The sequence below is a fragment of the Equus przewalskii genome, chromosome 22 (assembly GCF_037783145.1).
Source record: "Equus przewalskii isolate Varuska chromosome 22, EquPr2, whole genome shotgun sequence".
Taxonomy (NCBI): Eukaryota; Metazoa; Chordata; class Mammalia; order Perissodactyla; family Equidae; genus Equus; species Equus przewalskii.
Genome location: NC_091852.1, coordinates 2,078,557 through 2,095,390, shown reverse-complemented (window position 1 = coordinate 2,095,390; position 16,834 = coordinate 2,078,557). Strand labels below are relative to the sequence as shown.

General features: G+C 43.5%; 1 protein-coding gene and 1 long non-coding RNA gene across 28 annotated transcripts in view; one reads left to right on the top strand and one right to left on the bottom strand.

Moving 5' to 3' along the window:
- AOPEP (aminopeptidase O (putative)) overlaps positions 1-16,834 on the top strand; it is a 376,610-nt gene that overhangs the window by 277,639 nt on the left and 82,137 nt on the right. The window lies entirely within an intron of this gene.
- On the bottom strand, positions 5,791-16,669 carry LOC139078468 (uncharacterized). The gene is made up of 2 exons (XR_011531432.1): positions 16,199-16,669; positions 5,791-6,209 (listed from the first exon to the last, which is right to left on the bottom strand). It is a non-coding gene; the product is annotated as an uncharacterized lncRNA (long non-coding RNA).

Genomic DNA, 16,834 nt, shown 5'->3' with positions numbered 1-16,834 from the left:
TATATGCATGATTTTAATATTTACTGAATTTCCTAGAAATACGACTGCAAGGTAAATCTGGGAAGATTGTGTTTTGTTGAATTTTTCCTAGAGTTGTTTGCCATTTCAGAAAATCTTATCATCAGTGGGAATGCTTTTGTGTCCAACTGCACAGTACACCTGCTTCCATTTGTGTTAACAGCTGTGTGTCTATTGGGATTCTCCAGGCCTCTCATTGCTTCATTATGTCTTATAGGGTGTTCAGGCTTGTAAATACTGAAATCTATATTAATGCATTCTGACTCACTTTCCTTCTAATTCTCCTTTATGTTACAGACGGGGCACTCTGTTAAGGTCCCCCCTCCCATTATATGTATTATGTGTATTAGAGTATCTAAGAATTTCATTTCAAGGTAGTTTTAAAAGTGAAGCATTGTTTCTGATACCACAAGTTCCCTTAGCTCCAGGTTATGACAGGCTTTTGGTCCATGTTACTGAAATGTTAAATTCATGTGTATGTGAAAGGAAGTGGCAGAGGTGACGGGAGGCAGCTCTCAGAGGATGCAGGTGGAGCAGCGCTTCCAGGTAATCATGGGGGGTGGGGTACTCCATGTCGTTGAGCTGTGCTCAGTTTCTGTAAATTGATTCTCTAATGGGTTCTGTACTGTTGCCTAGGATTCAGCCTTCTGCACTTGGCGCCTTCGCCACCGCAGAATCCTCCCTGTCACCACACACCCTCTCACTGGCCACGCTGGGGTGTGAAGAGGCTAGCCCCAGAATTCTGAGAAGAGACGTGGTTGAGAGGTATAGGGCAGAGATGAGAGTGAAGAGTCAAGCTCTTGGACCTCATGATTACAATACCGAGTCCTTCAGTGGTGGTGCGTAGATGCAGACATTAAGTCATTGTACTGGTCTCAGCTTTCCCGGCGTTTGCCCTTTTGTCTGCGTGTGTTCTTGCTGAGGAACCGTGCCCCTGATGCGCACTGGAGCAGCCCCTTTCGAAGTTGCTGTTTTCTCGGCAGGGCAGTTCTTCGGAGCCCTTCTCCCATGTGCTGCATTTCCCCCACCCCCGCTCTCTCAGTGCCCGCCTGGGCTCTAGGGTACCTGCCATCCGTTCGTCACTCCTTCACCCCTGGGTTTGAGAGATGACGCATTTTACTGGCTCCTGACAATTTCCACACCAATTAAAGTTTGTAGATTTACCAATAATGATTGTTCTCCTTCTTCCATTTGTTACTGATATTTTGGACATTTGAGTGTTTATAAGTACCTTTGCCAGCAACTTATCAGGGACACAGGAGGGAAAAAGTTGATTCAGCCATGTCATGGAAGCTGCTGAGAAAGGTTTACTCAGGGGCAGGAGATTGAAATTCATTTGAATTTGGTTTCATCTGTAATAACCAAGTCCACTATTAATATAAAAACTTGAGTTTCCACTCTGTCTTGGATTTGCCTTTGAGAGTTGCTGGTAGGCCCGACAGAGCTGATCTGGTAGGCTGCCTGGGGGCCTTGCTCAGATTGTGGGAATCTCGATCGGGCACAGAGTGGACTGCGCAGCCATGTTGTGTTCCCAGTTTCTGCACAGAGTAGTTTCTTTTGTTTTCTGGGGTAGCTCCTTTCTTGTGTGTTTATTTCAGGTCAGCATATTTAACCCCCCTTTTAGTTTCAGAAAACGAACTTGAGTGGCCAGCCCTGTGGTGAGTGGTTAGGTTCGCGGGCTCCACTTCGGTGGCCCAGGTTCAGATCGTGGGTGCACAACTACACCACTCATCAGCCATGCTGTGGCTTCGACCCACATGCAAATTAGAGGAAGATGGACACAGATGTTAACTCAGGGATAATCTTCCTCACCAAAAAAAAACCCAAAAAAAAAACCAAAGAAAAAAACGCAACTCGAGCCAAGAAAATTAATGTTTTTTTCTCGTTATAAAAGTGATACTATTAGAGAAAATACAGGAAGATATAAAGAAGAAAATTGAAAGCTACAAGTAATCTGGTCATCTAGAGAACAGCTTGTACTCATTTTTGGTGTTTGTTCTTTAAGTCTTTTAGTGAAAGTAATTATTGAAAAAGAATGAGAGTTTTATATTTGTAACTTCTGTTTTGTGACTTCAAAGGTGGTTCATTCAGGCTACTTTTAATTTTTTTTTAATTAATTGGATTCATTGATTTTGAAATTCCCCCTCTTTGGAAAGATCTGTACCTTTCGTAAAAAATAACTTGATTGACAGTGAATACTGGAATTCAGTGTCTGACCACGGCTAGAGCCCTGGCTTTCCTGGGGACTTGTATACCTTATGAAATCCGTTTGAAAACAATCTCCTGGGTACTGCAGTAAACTTTTGTCAGTGCCAACTGCAGTCTGATCTCGTGATCTCATGAATGGATCAGGTGACGAGGGCTTGTGGATTACTTCTTTTACCTTTGACTTTGTGTAACTGTTCATGTAAAAAGTAGCAGCAACTGTGCTGTTTCCTCTTCCTCTCTCGCCGTGAATCAAACTGACGTCATTTCAAGATCTGAGGGTACACTACCAGCTCACCGCATGACTTGTGTATTGAGCTTGTAGTCATAATGTAGATATTATAGAAGATGAGCCTCTGTTCAGCTGTTATTGGTGGGGGTATTTCTGTTCTCCTTGAAGAGTTATGCTGAAATTGATACTCCCAACTCATTTCTAAGGAATATGCAGTTACACAGCCGTCTCCTGTTTTCTGGCTTTTATTAAAATGCAAATAGTCTTAACTTCAAAGTAGCATAATCAAATCTTGAAAGGGGTTATAACTCTCATGCTTTGCCTCTTCTTTGGTGTTTTTGTTTTTATCGTCCTGCCTGGCTGGGTTTCCTGGCCGTCTTGCTCTCTGTGTTGGTGAAAGCCCCTCCAGGCAAGGCTGGTCCCAGGCTAGTGGGAAGTCTGGTGTTTGTAGTGTCAGGTTCACCCCTGGGGTGTGCAGGTACACACACCCCACGGGCCCGGTTGTGTTACCACAGAAAGTGCATATCAAATACAAATTTGTGTGGGTGAAGGACATTAATTATTTTTGGCAATTAAAAGATTTCTCTGCATTTACCTGTATTTACTTAAATGAAATGGAGTCAGTGCATCTCTCTACTTTTGCTCTTCAGGCATCTGCTCTTTTTAGTTTAAAAAGAACATCATGAAACTTAAGTAGGCTCCATTCTCTCACAGACATCCAATAGCAGAACATATTCTGGTTGGGTGTGCTACACATGTTCCCATAATGCCAGAACATGATGTCACGTAGGTCTTCATTTTAATGTGAGAAGGGAATAAGTCCCTCAGAGCAATTTTTATAGAAACTAATGCCTGATTAAAAACCCACCATCCTGGGACTGCCCAGTGGCACAGCGGTTAAGTGCACACATTCTGCTTCAGCAGCCTGGGGTTCGCCAGTTCGGATCCCGGGTGCAGACATGGCACTGCTTGGCAAGCCATGCTGTGGTAGGTGTCCCACATATAAAGTAGAGGAAGATGGGCACGGATGTTAGCTCAGGGCCAGTCTTCCTCACCAAAAAGAAGAGGAAGATTGGTAGCAGATGTTAGCTCAGGGCTAATCTTCCGCAAAACAAAAAAAATTGCCATCCATCAAAGGCCAGAGCACAGCTCTGTGCCAGTGCCCTGACAGTGGCCAGTTGGTGGAGCATGAGGTCAGAGCTGCACGCTCGTTGAAGATGAAAGGGACTGTTGGATTTCACTCCCATGAGGAACCGAACAGTTGTTAAAGCTTACCTGTGCACCTTAAAGCCTCTTCCAGCCCAACTCCTGGAGGGTGGGAGAATATTATTGGAGATTCTCAGATGGGAAGGAGATCCATTGGTGGATCATGTCGTTTTAGGTTCACTCCTGGAAGTATATCTCAATTCAGACAAGTGAACATCATCTGCTCCCCCATCTTTCATCTTGTCCCGGCTATCTGGAGGATTATCCTATTTGTGGACCGTATGCCACAGCTGAGGGGCTTTGATGTTCCACAGCCCCCACCCCTTCTTTTGATTACACGTGTTTCTGCTAAAGATGTCTTTTTCCAGTGCTTACAGGGAACATGAATAAGTTGCTCAGACCCCTGTAGCTTTTTGTACTTTGTGGTTTCTCTCATTCTGTTGTATTAACCATAACATGGAAAGGGGCCTGATCAGAAGGCACATGTCTTAGGATGTCAAACTAACACTGGGTGACCCAGAAGCCCTCCACCGTGACTCGGAGTAGTCCTGGAAACACTCTTGGTCGTGTGTTCGAGAATACTCCACTAGTTCTGACTAGCCAAGGCCAACTGCTCAGGGCGTGCCTCCCTTTTCAGGTCACACCTCCTGGAGCTGTAGGTACACCTCCTGGCCCTCCTGGGGTACTGGGACCAGGCGAGCGTTCTGCAGGTGCAGGGGAGCCGTTCTGGGCCTGATGGTGAGTCTGGCCCTGCGCACCTCATCAGAAAGCCTGTCCCTTCAGGACCAGAGTGGGCTTCTGCCTCCAGGGAAACAGGGCGGGTCCTGCAGCACCGTTTTTAAAACATGCCTTGCAGGTACGTTTTCAGTTAAGTTCTACCATTCAAAGGTGTTTCTGTGACAAAAGCAACAGGGTGACATTGAGAGATGTTTTCCTCTGTCCTTTGGAGGACCAGCGAAAGACAGCGATGTGTCTTGAGTGTCCAGTGGGACTAGTCAGCAGAGCTGGTGTGCTCTCAGCAGACTCTCTGCTCTGTAGGTCGCTCTGAGGCCCAAGACTTCATTTGGGCACATTTCAGTAGTACCAGAGGCTAGTTATTTATAACTAGTAAATAAACGTGTTATTTAGGGATAAATACACGTTCACTGAAACAAATTGGTAAATACATGACTGAATCAAGTCAGGGCAGAGTGATTTGTAGTTGTTTCCACTTCTTTGCCTTTACTCTGTGATGAAGTAGCCTTATTGCTGATTTTATAGGAGGTACCATCCTGAGAGCTTCTCAGAGGTCTTTACTGACTAGGGATGTGTGTGTATGTGTGTGTGTAAGGGGCATAAGGATTTTCCTAATATTGTGCCAAGTGCTAGAACACTAGCGTTCATTTTAGAATGGCTGTTTTTAGGATGCCCATGTTATTCTCAGGAGATTTCAACTTGAAACAGTGCAGTAGGAAGCACATAAGCACATCTGTGTGGTTTGGGGGAAGGTGCTGGCAACTTCAGCCAACACAGATAGCTAAGAATAGCCCCTCTGCCATGTGCTCTTAATCTCTGAGGCAGTTCCTTACCACTGGGTCATGGAGCCCAGAGGTTGGCGTAATTGAGGTGCCAGCTTAGAGTGTCCTCATTTCACCCTTTCTTCCTTCTTTTGATACTTCTGTTCTTCTTTCTGGTGCTAGTCTTTCCCCCTGCTGTCAGTTCAGGTGCCTGGTGCCCTGCGAGTGCCCAGCACGTCTCTCCATTCTCGTGTCATACCCTGCGACATCCCACATGGCGGCTCCTTCCCTCCTGCAGAATCTCCTCGTCCATTGTCCCTCTCCTTCCACCCTGTCCTGTTCTCTGGCTCGCCTTTCTTCTGCAGGTGCTCTGATAAACCAGTGGAATGGATGGGCTCGTCTGGGTGGTTCTCTCTCCAACAGTCAGTGATTCTTCATGTTGAGAGATTTACTGAAGGTACTATTCCATAGCTCAAAATTTCCCTCTTCTTGAAAATGAAATATTAGGTTAATTATTTATTTAAATTTAACCTACTTAATATGCCTTTCACCAAAAAGATCACATAGGAAATTTTTGACGTTTAGAAACAGGAGCTTTACGTTGAGTCTTTGCCAAGATTCAGCAAATCACAATACTGTTTTTTGTATTTATTTTGTGACACTTCAGAAATAGGAATGGAGTATGAAATGCATAATGATTTTACATACAGAAATAGTAAATATAATATGGTATAGCCAGAAGTTAAATGCCCAACATTTATGTGTGAGCAATTAAATTTGGTATACTGTAAACAGAAATGTATAATACCAAATTACGTTATTTGCTTAGCCAAATGGGGATTTTAAAATTTTCTTTGTTGTTCTCTGTCCCTGTTTTTACTGTCAGCTGTGTTAGAGCAGTGAAGCCATTGAACATGAGAGAATTGCTTTCTAAATGATGTGTCGAGGACATGTCCCCACTTTGTCTTCTACTTCAAGAAGTAGTTTGTCTTCAAACTTCTAGAATTTTAGTTCTGAGTCCTGACATTCATGTTGCTTTATTCTCAGGGTACCTATTTGAAAGAAAGGAAATTTTCAGTTACATTTGAAGCTTAATCATATTCTTATTTCTTGCTCAAAGCCAAGATGTAAGCAGCGATTATTTCAACTTTATTTTTATTATACTTTTGGTTAATAGCTCGGACAGGTGTCTTGATAAAGGAGATCCTTGACAAGGGAAAACAGATCCAGATAACCACTAAAATATATGTTTTTCCCCCATTTTCTCCTTCCTTGCAATGTAGGTCAATTTGATAAAATAGTGTCAAGATACCAAAGGACAAAACTGGTAAATGCAAATTGAGTTCTCTGACACAGATCAGAGAGATGAGAGAATTTGAGACCATGCTCCTTATAGTTTGAGAATTATAAGTAGGGCAGAAATGGCATGAGAAGCGACGCTGAAACAGTTTGAAAGTAAAGATAAGCTAGTCTTGAAAGTCTATTTGGGTATTAATAATTTTCCCCTTAAACCACACACTATGGCCTGTGAGGCCTCCTTTGGCTCATCAGTTTTTATGTGGGCTAATGGCACTTGTTTGGAAGATGTGAATATCCTCTTGTTTTTAATGGAGAAACGTTGGGACAGTCATGCCTTCAATTCGGATCAACTGACAGCCTTTGATTTGACAGGAGCCGCACTGAGATAAAGCGGATACTGTTTTGGTGATGTAATATGGACCTCCAGAAAGAGGAGCTCGACACGCGGGCCCTCCTGTGATTCTCTCTGGATTGCACTGATTGATAGGATTCTGGTTTTGTTATGAACCTGGGAGAGAAGTGGGAAGAGATTCTATACACATAGCATTTCATTTAATAATTTAGAAGAAGAGCATTTTTAATGATAATCACGTACCGATTTTCTCCTGAAACTGGACATTAACTGCTGGCATGTTTGAAGAACCTGCCCCTCTTATGCATCCTGTGGGAGCAGTCAGTAACCAGAGCTACCTGTTTGACTCAAGTTGAGGACCAGCTAGAACATCTTGAAGATCTCAGCAGTAGTAAATCTCTTCCTTTGTGTTGGTGACTTGCTGTTTTTAAATGAATCCCTTTGATACCAAATTCAGATATTATTTTTTAAAGAAATTGCTGTGTAGCATAGCTCACCTGTCAGTAAAAGCAGGTACTGTCCTCCCTCCCCACCCCCTTATCATTCATTCTCCCAGACTCGCCTCCTACCACGTGCTTTCAGCTGCTTCACCCAGAAAATGGGCATAAGAGTAGTGATTGCAGACTCCAGGAAGAGGCTCCTGTGATGTTGTTTACACTGAGTTTTCTTGAATACAAAGGATTATACATGTATTTGCGTTTTAAATCTCCCCAGATTTTTACTATCTAGTGATTGAGATGTCTTTAAGAATTCCTGCTATGTTTAAGGATTCCTTTATGAAGATGTACGTATGATCCTGTGTGAACACAGTTTCTCTAAGCCTATGCTTGAAGGCAGTTGGAATCTTCCACTGACCTTGCTTGCTTTTTCAAGATTTTACCACTTATTTCTCAGAAGGACACCTTTAAAAAGAATTTAGTTATTTGAAAGTATGAAAATAAAATCTTTTGATGTTATTTTTTCAAGTTGTAATTCATGAAGGTGGAATTTATCTGGTAAGTCCTAGTTGCTTTTAATCTTCACCTATGGAAAAATAAATCCTGGGCCAGCCCCAGTGGCCTAGTGGTTAGGTTTGGCACGCTGTGCTTTGGCAGCCTGGGTTCAGTTCCTGGTTGCGGACCTACACCACTTGTCAGTCAGAGGCCATGCTGTGGAGGCGGCTCACATACAAAAAACAGGAGGAAGATTGGCAGTGGATGTTAGCTCAGGGCGAATCTTCCTCAGCAAAAACAAACAAACAAAAAAGAAAAAAGTCCTAAATTTTAAATAAATTGTGAAGAGTGGCAACCCTTAAAATGACAGGAATCATACTGGAGGATGGGAGAAAGTCTTTTATCCCTTCTAAGGGTGTTTAATCTTTTTGTAAAAAGCTTTCCTTTCTCCCTAATTATCTTAAATAAATATTGGCCATAAAATAAAATGTGTATTTGCTTGCTCTTCAAAAACAAAAGTGTGGTATTACATTCCTTTCAGCAGATGTCAGAATGGTGGGGAGTTGTTTTTTTAAACATGGGGAGAACTCCGTAGTTTGTTCCAGACGTCACCAGGTGTGGCATAACTGAGAGAGAGAGGAAAGCTGTCGCCATGAGCTCCACGTCTGATCTCGAGATACAACCCGGGGGGCTGTGGATTTGAGAGCCCTGTGATCTTGTTCTTCCAGCCTGGCCACAAGTTTGCCTTAGCATTCAGCCCCCAGTGTCATCTCCTGCAGCTTTAACTCTCATGGGATCAGATCCTCACTGGGATTTGGTCCATTCTAAGTGTGCCACTTGCAGGAAGTGGTAACATCTATTAAACTGCTCGTTTGAAGCAGATAATGCTGCTGTTTCGTTTGAACATCATGGCCTAAGAGTGGGCATGAAAACTGTAGAGAATCCAGAGGCTTTAGAAGTTTTTTGTTAAGGACCTCAGCATTGTTGGTAATTTGGTTATAAGTAACTATTTTATGAAGTTTTGGGAATAATATATTTTTTGGTCTACCTTTTAGCCTTTATTGTGACTTTAAAAAAAAGAAGGGGATTTTCCTTTATCAGCCTCTAACCATTTCATCATAAAAATTCTTTCTGAAATCACTTGGTTTATTTTAACCAAAAAGCTGATTAGAGTTTATTGATAGAAAATGATATGCTGTACAAATAACCATGAAAAATATTTTTGTCCTTGGCACCCAGAAGTCATTGTCTAAAATATTGCCACATTCACTTATAAAGGATGTGCAGGGTTTTATTGTTTGAGATTATAGTATAAAAAGCAGTGTCTTGGGCACCAAAAGTTGATGAATTCAAGTGTTTTCCAAGAAGTTTAAGTTGCATTTTTCCCCTCGGATATTCACATGTGTCTTCCATCCCCAGTTGTGTGGAATAAATAGAGCATAGCCTTCGTTCCGGACAGTTTCTTCTAGGAGATTGCTGAAGGACAAGAGTATTTTAGGAGTAGTAACGGTCAGTTTGCTAAACTACAAAGGAAAGCCTGCAAGCACCGTTCATTCCTCTTCAGCTGCTCTCTGCAAGCCTTCAGACCCTTGTGGAGAAGGGACGGACTTAGTCCTGAGAACTCTGGCAACGTTAGAAGTGATTTATCTAAACGTTGTGGCCCATTACCTGGCAGAACAAGCTAATAAATTCCTAAGGGTTTACATGGCTTCACTTTCTGATTTACGGGGATCCTGACCAGTTTTTTGCCTGAGTTGCCCCCATTTACAAAATGTGCCCGGGAGTGTGAGAACATGGTGGGGAATGTTGGCACCTCAGACACATACGAAATGAATGGAGCTCTCTAGATGGGAAGTTGCTCAGTGTGGGAAATGCTTTTAAGTGTGAGAAATCTATTCATCCATCCATCTGTCCATCCATGCTCCACGCAAAGCAAGTTCTCTCCCATTTCGGCCTGTATCTTCCACGTCTATAGCTACACGTACTGTCCTGACACCGGAGAAGGGACATAAGTTTCCTGAAGAATGAAGTACATTCAAGCAGGGTGAAAAAAACTGATTTCGCTCCAGTTATACCAAAAGTGATGGTATGACTAAACCACACTCTCAGGGGCTGGCCCCATGGCCAAGTGGTTAAGTTTGCAAGCTCTGCTTCAGCGGCCTGGGGTTTCTTCAGTTCGGATCCTGGGCACAGACATAGCACCGCTCATCAAGCCACGCTGAGGTGGCATCCCACATAGCACGACCAGAAGGACCTACAACTAGAATACACAACTATATACTGGGGGGCACTGGGGAGAAGGAAAAAAAAAACAAACTCTTTGGAAAACTAGATACCATCAACCTTGAATCACAGGGTAGATAGGAATGAGCCCAGCCCAGAGTGTAGTTGGGGAAACAGTGTTTCCAGCAACTGCAATTTAGCATGCATCAGGCTGTGAATTCTGCAGTTTGGTTTCTAGGCATCTTGCACAAATTTTAAATCTGAATGCAAACACATACATCCCCCTACTCCCCCCCAAAAGAAGCACTGAGTAGAGTTATAGAAAGCCTAATGACGTAACACCTGTTTGCCCCAACTCTCAGTAACTGCAGCAAACAGATCTACTCTACTACCTGGCTAATTATAGAGTCCAGTGGTGAAACCTAGGAAATGAAGACAAAGCAGTTGTAAATAACTCCTTTTGTTGCAAAATGATTAGTATTTCTGTAATGCAAGCAAATCATGGATACTCTACCTCCAAGGTCCCCTGCAAGAGAAGGGATCTCCTCATAGGAATGGTTTTATTGTTAAGGGAGATTTGTTTTCCTGTACTTTTAATTAGTCCTTCATTAAGAGTCTTAGAAGTTGTAAGATGTTGTTATTGCCAGCAACAAGCTCAGTCCATGAAAGGGTACTGGATGGTTTCCTGAATATTGGCTTTATTGGTCTCCCTAGTCATCTTTTCTTGGAGAAGCTCTCAGGACTCACTGCAGTGTCCAGATGACTTCTGGGTGGGCAGGTGCTCATCAGTGCTTCCCTTGTTACCGGGGGGAGGTGATAGGAGCAGTCCCAGAGTCAGTGTGGTTTAATATTGCTATTGGAAGTTTGGACTTGAAGATAACTGGTGAGTTTATAGCTGAGGCAGGTTTAATAAGGTTGCCGGTAAATTTGGCAATCTAAGTGATCTTGTTAGACTGGGTAGTGTTTAGATTAACGTGGCGAAGTGACCAGCTCTAGGTTTGAAAGAAGGGTCATTGTGGACCTACTGGATGGACAGAAGTCAAATGGAACACCTGTGGGTATGTGTTCAATGCCTTTAAATATTTAACAGTATAATGGCAGGGAGGGTTAGGAGGGGATCAGCCAGGCCACTTTATATGCTTTTGGAGTCTGCATTTTTGAGTAACATGGGTCAGTTGAGACAGTTGAGACAGGTCCAAATAAAAGTAATATTGCGGGGATAAAAAATAAGTTCTTTAAAATTGATTTGTTCCGTCTATTAACAGCAACGTTTGGGGCTCTGGGGACAAGCTGGTACCAGGGTTCTAACTTCTGTGCCTCCAGACAAGTCTTTGAGTGCCCCTCGGCTTAAAACTGCTGTAACAAGGGAGCAGACATCGTGCATCTTTACATTTATCCCTGTGTTCAAAGGAGGTGATCATAAGTTACTCTTTATTTTCACAGCACAAAAATTAAGTGACTTAAATTACATTGGCAGGTTTAAGAATGATATTTTTAGGGGCTGGCCCCGTGGCCGAGTGGTTAAGTTCGCGCGCTCCGCTGCAGGCGGCCCAGTGTTTCGTCGGTTCGAATCCTGGGCGCGGACATGGCACTGCTCGTCAGACCACGCTGAGGCAGCGTCCCACATGCCACAACTAGAGGAACCCACAATGAAGAATACACAACTATGTACCGGGGGGCTTTGGGGAGAAAAAGGAAAAAATAAAATCTTTAAAAAAAAAAAAAAAGAATGATATTTTTACAAATAATAAGTCAGTAATTATACTGTGCTACTAGTAGAAACAGTTAATAAATTCATGTATTTTTACATGGCTATCTTCAATGCAAGTTATTTATGGCTTCACTGAAAACTGGATTACAATTTTAAGTAAGTTTTATCCTACCAGCAAAACATAACATTTTAGTTAAGTAATATTTCTCTCAAAAGCTTTAGGGCAAGCTGTACAAACAGAAATAAGTTATGAGTTTGCTAATTTGTTTATCCCTGCTACGGGCATCATGTTTGTTTATTTCGTCAGTGATTCATTCATTTTTCATGTTATTAACTTTAAGAAATCTTTAAAATAGCCACTGGCATTATTTACTGTCAAGAATAGTGATTTGTGATGGCAGACTAAATATGATTGCTGACATTTTTTATTCTTCAGAGTTTGTAAAAACAGTTTTCAGGATGTTAAATTTTTATAGTTATTGCTTGATTGATATATTTCCTTTTCCCACAGAACTAAAACATGTTAAAGATGCTATTTTAACTTAATTTAATTCTGGGGCTATAAGAAGAATAGCATTAAGGGCATGTAAGAGGAGCTAGAAGAGGAAGGCACAGGCTTTGTTATTCCTGCCTCGTACAGAGCAGCAAGAGGTCACGGGTGGTTTCTGCTCAGTCCAGAGGACCAGAGAGGAGCACGGGTCGGGCGACTTTGCCAGACGGCCCTGCTTCCCCAAGCCCCTTCCCACACAGGCCTGCGCCTACATTGATGGGAAGAACTGCCCATACAAAATCAAACAGCTCTTACTTTCCTGTATTTCGTAAAATTTAGTGCCCGGCCTCTTTATTCTGTGTTTTCTGTTTTTTGTTTCCCCCCTTTAAGAGTTATATTGCTACCAGGAATGTTTTTCCGAGAACTGGGGACTAAGGAGGGCTGTATATCATTGTGTGCGATTCTGCTAGTAAAACGGAAGATCAAACACCAAGCCAAGTTGAGCTTCCAGCCTTAAACCATTGTAAGCCATGTGATAAGCACCTTTTTCTAAAGGAAAAATGTCAAGGCCCAGGCCCAGGTGTGCTTCATCTTGGGCTGCTTCCCACTGCCTGAGGCTCCCCCTTTCCCACTTCTTCCCCAGAACCTGTCTCCATCCCTGAGAACGAAGGGGAGAGCAGGGAGCTCTGTGGTCTTTGCACTCCTCTCCTCCGTTTATTTCTGACGAGGTGCTCCGAGTGATGTCTCCTGGTGAGCACGCTTCCCTGTCCCTGCCAGGTGCATGTTCGTGGAGGAGAACTACCCCCACCTCCGCCTACCGCTCTTGCGTGGTGCAGGGTCTCAATTTTGAATGATCCCAGCTCCTTTCATGCCACCTAACCTCCACAGATAGCAATGCCAAATGAGAGACAAAGATATAAAAACACTGATCTAAGTGAGGAATGATCGGAAAAAATTGCTTTTCTAATGTAAGATATGGTAAAGAATTGCATTTCATTCCTCAGTGAAGAGTTTACCTGGAAAGATATAGCTGGTTAATTGTTTCCCTTTGGAGAATATAACAGTGTGAACTCTGGAAAACATCATAAGTGGGCAGTTCCCTGACAAAGTCTCTACACCATGAAAGAAAGGAAGTATTGGTGTTGATCTCGGGGACATGTGGGTTGCTCCAACCTCTTACCCATTCCTTTTACTCCCTAGACATTTTGTCAGCTTCTCAAACCAAAAGGCCTTGTGCCATTCAGGAACTTAGCCAAGTTTTACATGTGTGAATGAAACATATGGGGGCAAGGGAAGACCTCATTAGCAGCAGTAACGTGCCTTTGAACAGTGTAGGAAATGGCCTCAAGAAAAGACTAATTTGTGCTAGAAAAATAGAAAATAATGGAAACTATTCTGGACTAAGATTGTCTTTTAAATCAATTATGTAGTAATGCAGAATCTGATAGAGCCAGATTATAATTGCAGTGCTGGGTATTCGGAGTGCTTGGAGCGGTGTGTGTGTGTGTGTGAGAGGAGGGGGAGTGACACTTCAGAAAAATACAATAAGCTGGGCTGCAGTCTCACCATATGTGTTGAATTGAACACAACTCTTCTGCATTTAATGAAGACTTTAGCCTTTAGGGGTAAATAAAACATCACTAAACAAGGATGGCTGAATATTTTTTGCTGGCTGTAATAATTAAAGCCATGAAAAAGGTGGTAGGGTTGTGTTACTTATTAACTTGAATCGCTCTTAGATTTGATCAAGACGTGGTTGCCGGTGGCGTTCTGTTTCATGTTTGTCCTTTGTTTCATTGACATGCTCCGCCCTGGCCTCTGTGACACTGAAAAAGCAGCCGCGCAGGCAGGAACCAGACCCAAAAGGGCTTTTAGACCCCTCTTCAGCTTGCTTCTAGTCCTACTCCACCGACCCCAACAAACTTTCCAGCCACTAGAATTGAGCCTGAAATCCCCTATAAAGCTGGGTAATGGGAGGAGGTGAGGGGAGGGACCTGGAAGAAATCCCATCCCCTCCCCCCCAAGGAAACTGATCAAAGTTCAGGTGTAGCTGAGTGCTTTCAAAGGATGTTTTTGTTTTCCTCACATGTTGAACCAAACATTGAGAAGCAATGAGATTGATTTTAAGAGGAACTTGGAACCCAGATGTATTAGTTTCCTATTGCTGCTGTAACAGATTACCACAAATCCAGTGACTGAAAACAACACCCATTTATCATCTCACAGTATCTGGAGGTCAGACGTCCAAAAGCAGCCTCGCTGGGCTGGAATCAAGGTGCTGGTGGGCCTTTGTTCCTCTAGAAGCTCTAGGGGAGAGTCCGCTTCCCTGCTTCTCTCAGCTTCCAGAGGTCCCTGCATTCCTTGGCTTATGACGCCTTCCTCCATCTTCAAAGCCAGTAAGGTCAGGCTGCTCTCTCTCAGGTTCTTGCTTTTGTGCTTGCCTTCTTCACTTATAAGGACCTTGTGATTGCACTGGGCCCACCTGGATAACCCAAAAGCATCTCCCCATCTCTAGGTCAGCTGATGAACGATCTTAATTCCCCTTTGCCATGTAACCTAACACATTCACAGGTTCCAGGGGTTAGGACATGGCCATTATCCCACCTCCCACACCAGAGAATGCTGATAGTGTAAAGGGGTAGTGATTTGGGGAGTTCGTAGGGTTGGATAGTAGACAGATAGGGGGTATGCTATTAAAAGTGAGTTTTCATAGCTTCTTACAGTTTCTTATAACTAGTCAGGAAAAATACATATATTATGTACATGTACAGACATATATATGCTATGACAGTAGAAACATTCATATTTTTAGCTTAAATGGGGTTTCTGTTTTGCTATAATATCTCTTGTCAACTACTAAATATAAGGAGAAATTTTAAGTGTGACATACAAGTAATTTATACTTTTAGTTTGGGGGAACTTGGCATTTCTGTATTCAAAATTGACTTAAGAATAATTGAATTAATCATGTTTTGTCATAAATTTTTTGTGCTCTAATTTGTTTTTATTAACACCTAACTTCATTGGAAAACCTCCAGTAAAAATGATACTCTATTTTTACCCTATAAACATCCTTTCTGGTGCTCACATCTGTAAACTTTTTACATAGTTTTAACTGCTGTGTACATACCCTTTTGTGTTAAGTGGCTTGAGTTTCCTGTCTCCTTTCCCCAGTCATCTCTTTTGAGATTGTGGGTAGTGTTTGCCCCTGTCGCAAGGCCATGGCTAAGTCAGCTGAGATCACAGATATGTTAAGTTCTCTGGGGGAAAAACTCTACCTTCATTTGGATAAAGGAGAGCTACAGTGGTTAAACTGTCAATAGCTTCTTAGTAGAAAATGTCCCTGAAATAGATATGACATTTATGTGTAATGGCATTCTTTGCCTGTGAAATTAATGGTGTAAGGCTTTAAAAAAAAGTATTATCTTTCAATTTCTCTTTTAAAATTGATCCTGTTTTAACAAATTTTCATCATTTAGTTGCTAAAAATCAGTGCTGCTAATGAGCACAAGATTCAAACTTTGATCTTGCTGCAAGACAGGTTACATGATCCTAAAATGGCTGTGCTCCAGGTGGGGAGATTCAGAGAAAAGACATTCCAGGTTTACAGGGAGCTCAGAAATTGAAGTATATGCACGGTAGCACTCTAATAATTCTGTTATGTGACTGAATAGAACTGTCTACATGGAATGAATGAGAGAAGAAAACCTAGAGAGCAAAAACTGTTTCTGGAAGGGTTCTTGAAAAAGGTAGCCCTTGAAAAGTGATTTGGAGAGGGGGAGAGGGAGGTGGGAGGGAGAAATGAAGATGAAGAGAGAGAGCTCCAGCCGGAGATAGCGCGTTCCAGGCAGAGGGGCAGGTATTAGCAATTCATAGCAGTTTGACTGCAGCAAAAGTTTGGTGAATGGTTGAGGAGAGGATTGGAGGTGGAAATAAGCACATTAAACAACACACCGTTGGGGCATACAGAGCATCGTTCCCGTCGGAGGACAGAGAGAAGTTGAGGATCAGAGTTGTGCATTAGGGAAACTCACCTGGCCTGATGGTTGTGGGCAAAGTGCGTTTACAGTCCGGGTCCTTGCAACGACGCAGGCCTGATGAGGCCCCCACCCCCTTGTCTGCACGGTTGGTCTTTTAGGAGCGTGGGGGAGGAGGATGGGCCGATGCAAATTCACACCCTGGAGCGAAGCGGCTCTTGGGACTGAAAGGGCCCTAACATCCTTGAAACCCCTGTGAGTTGGGGTCGAGTTTTTATGGGTGAGAGCGCGGAAGTCGCAGAGCTGGTCCCAAGGTCACTAGGGGAGTAGCCAGGCGGGATTAGACCCGGGCTCTAGGTGACTCGCCAGCTGAAGGCGCCCCTAGTGCCTGCTGTTCGTGTAAGGAGGAGAGGACGCGAGTTTTTAAAGAGGGGGCGTTTCATCGCCTGCCCCAGCAAGACCTGGGCGGCGTGGCGTGGCGAGGAGAGCCTGGACCGCCCCTCCGCCGGCGCCCCAGTGTCCCCGCCCACCGCCAGCGACCCCTCCGCTGGGTGGGCCGAGTCTGGGACCGACCGCGAGACTGCCTTGGACACTGGCCTGGCGGCGGGCTTGAGCCGGGCCTCTCGGCTGGTGTCGGGTCAGGGTCCGGGGCGAGGAGGATGGACGGCGGCCCCGGGGGCCCCAAGCCGACAC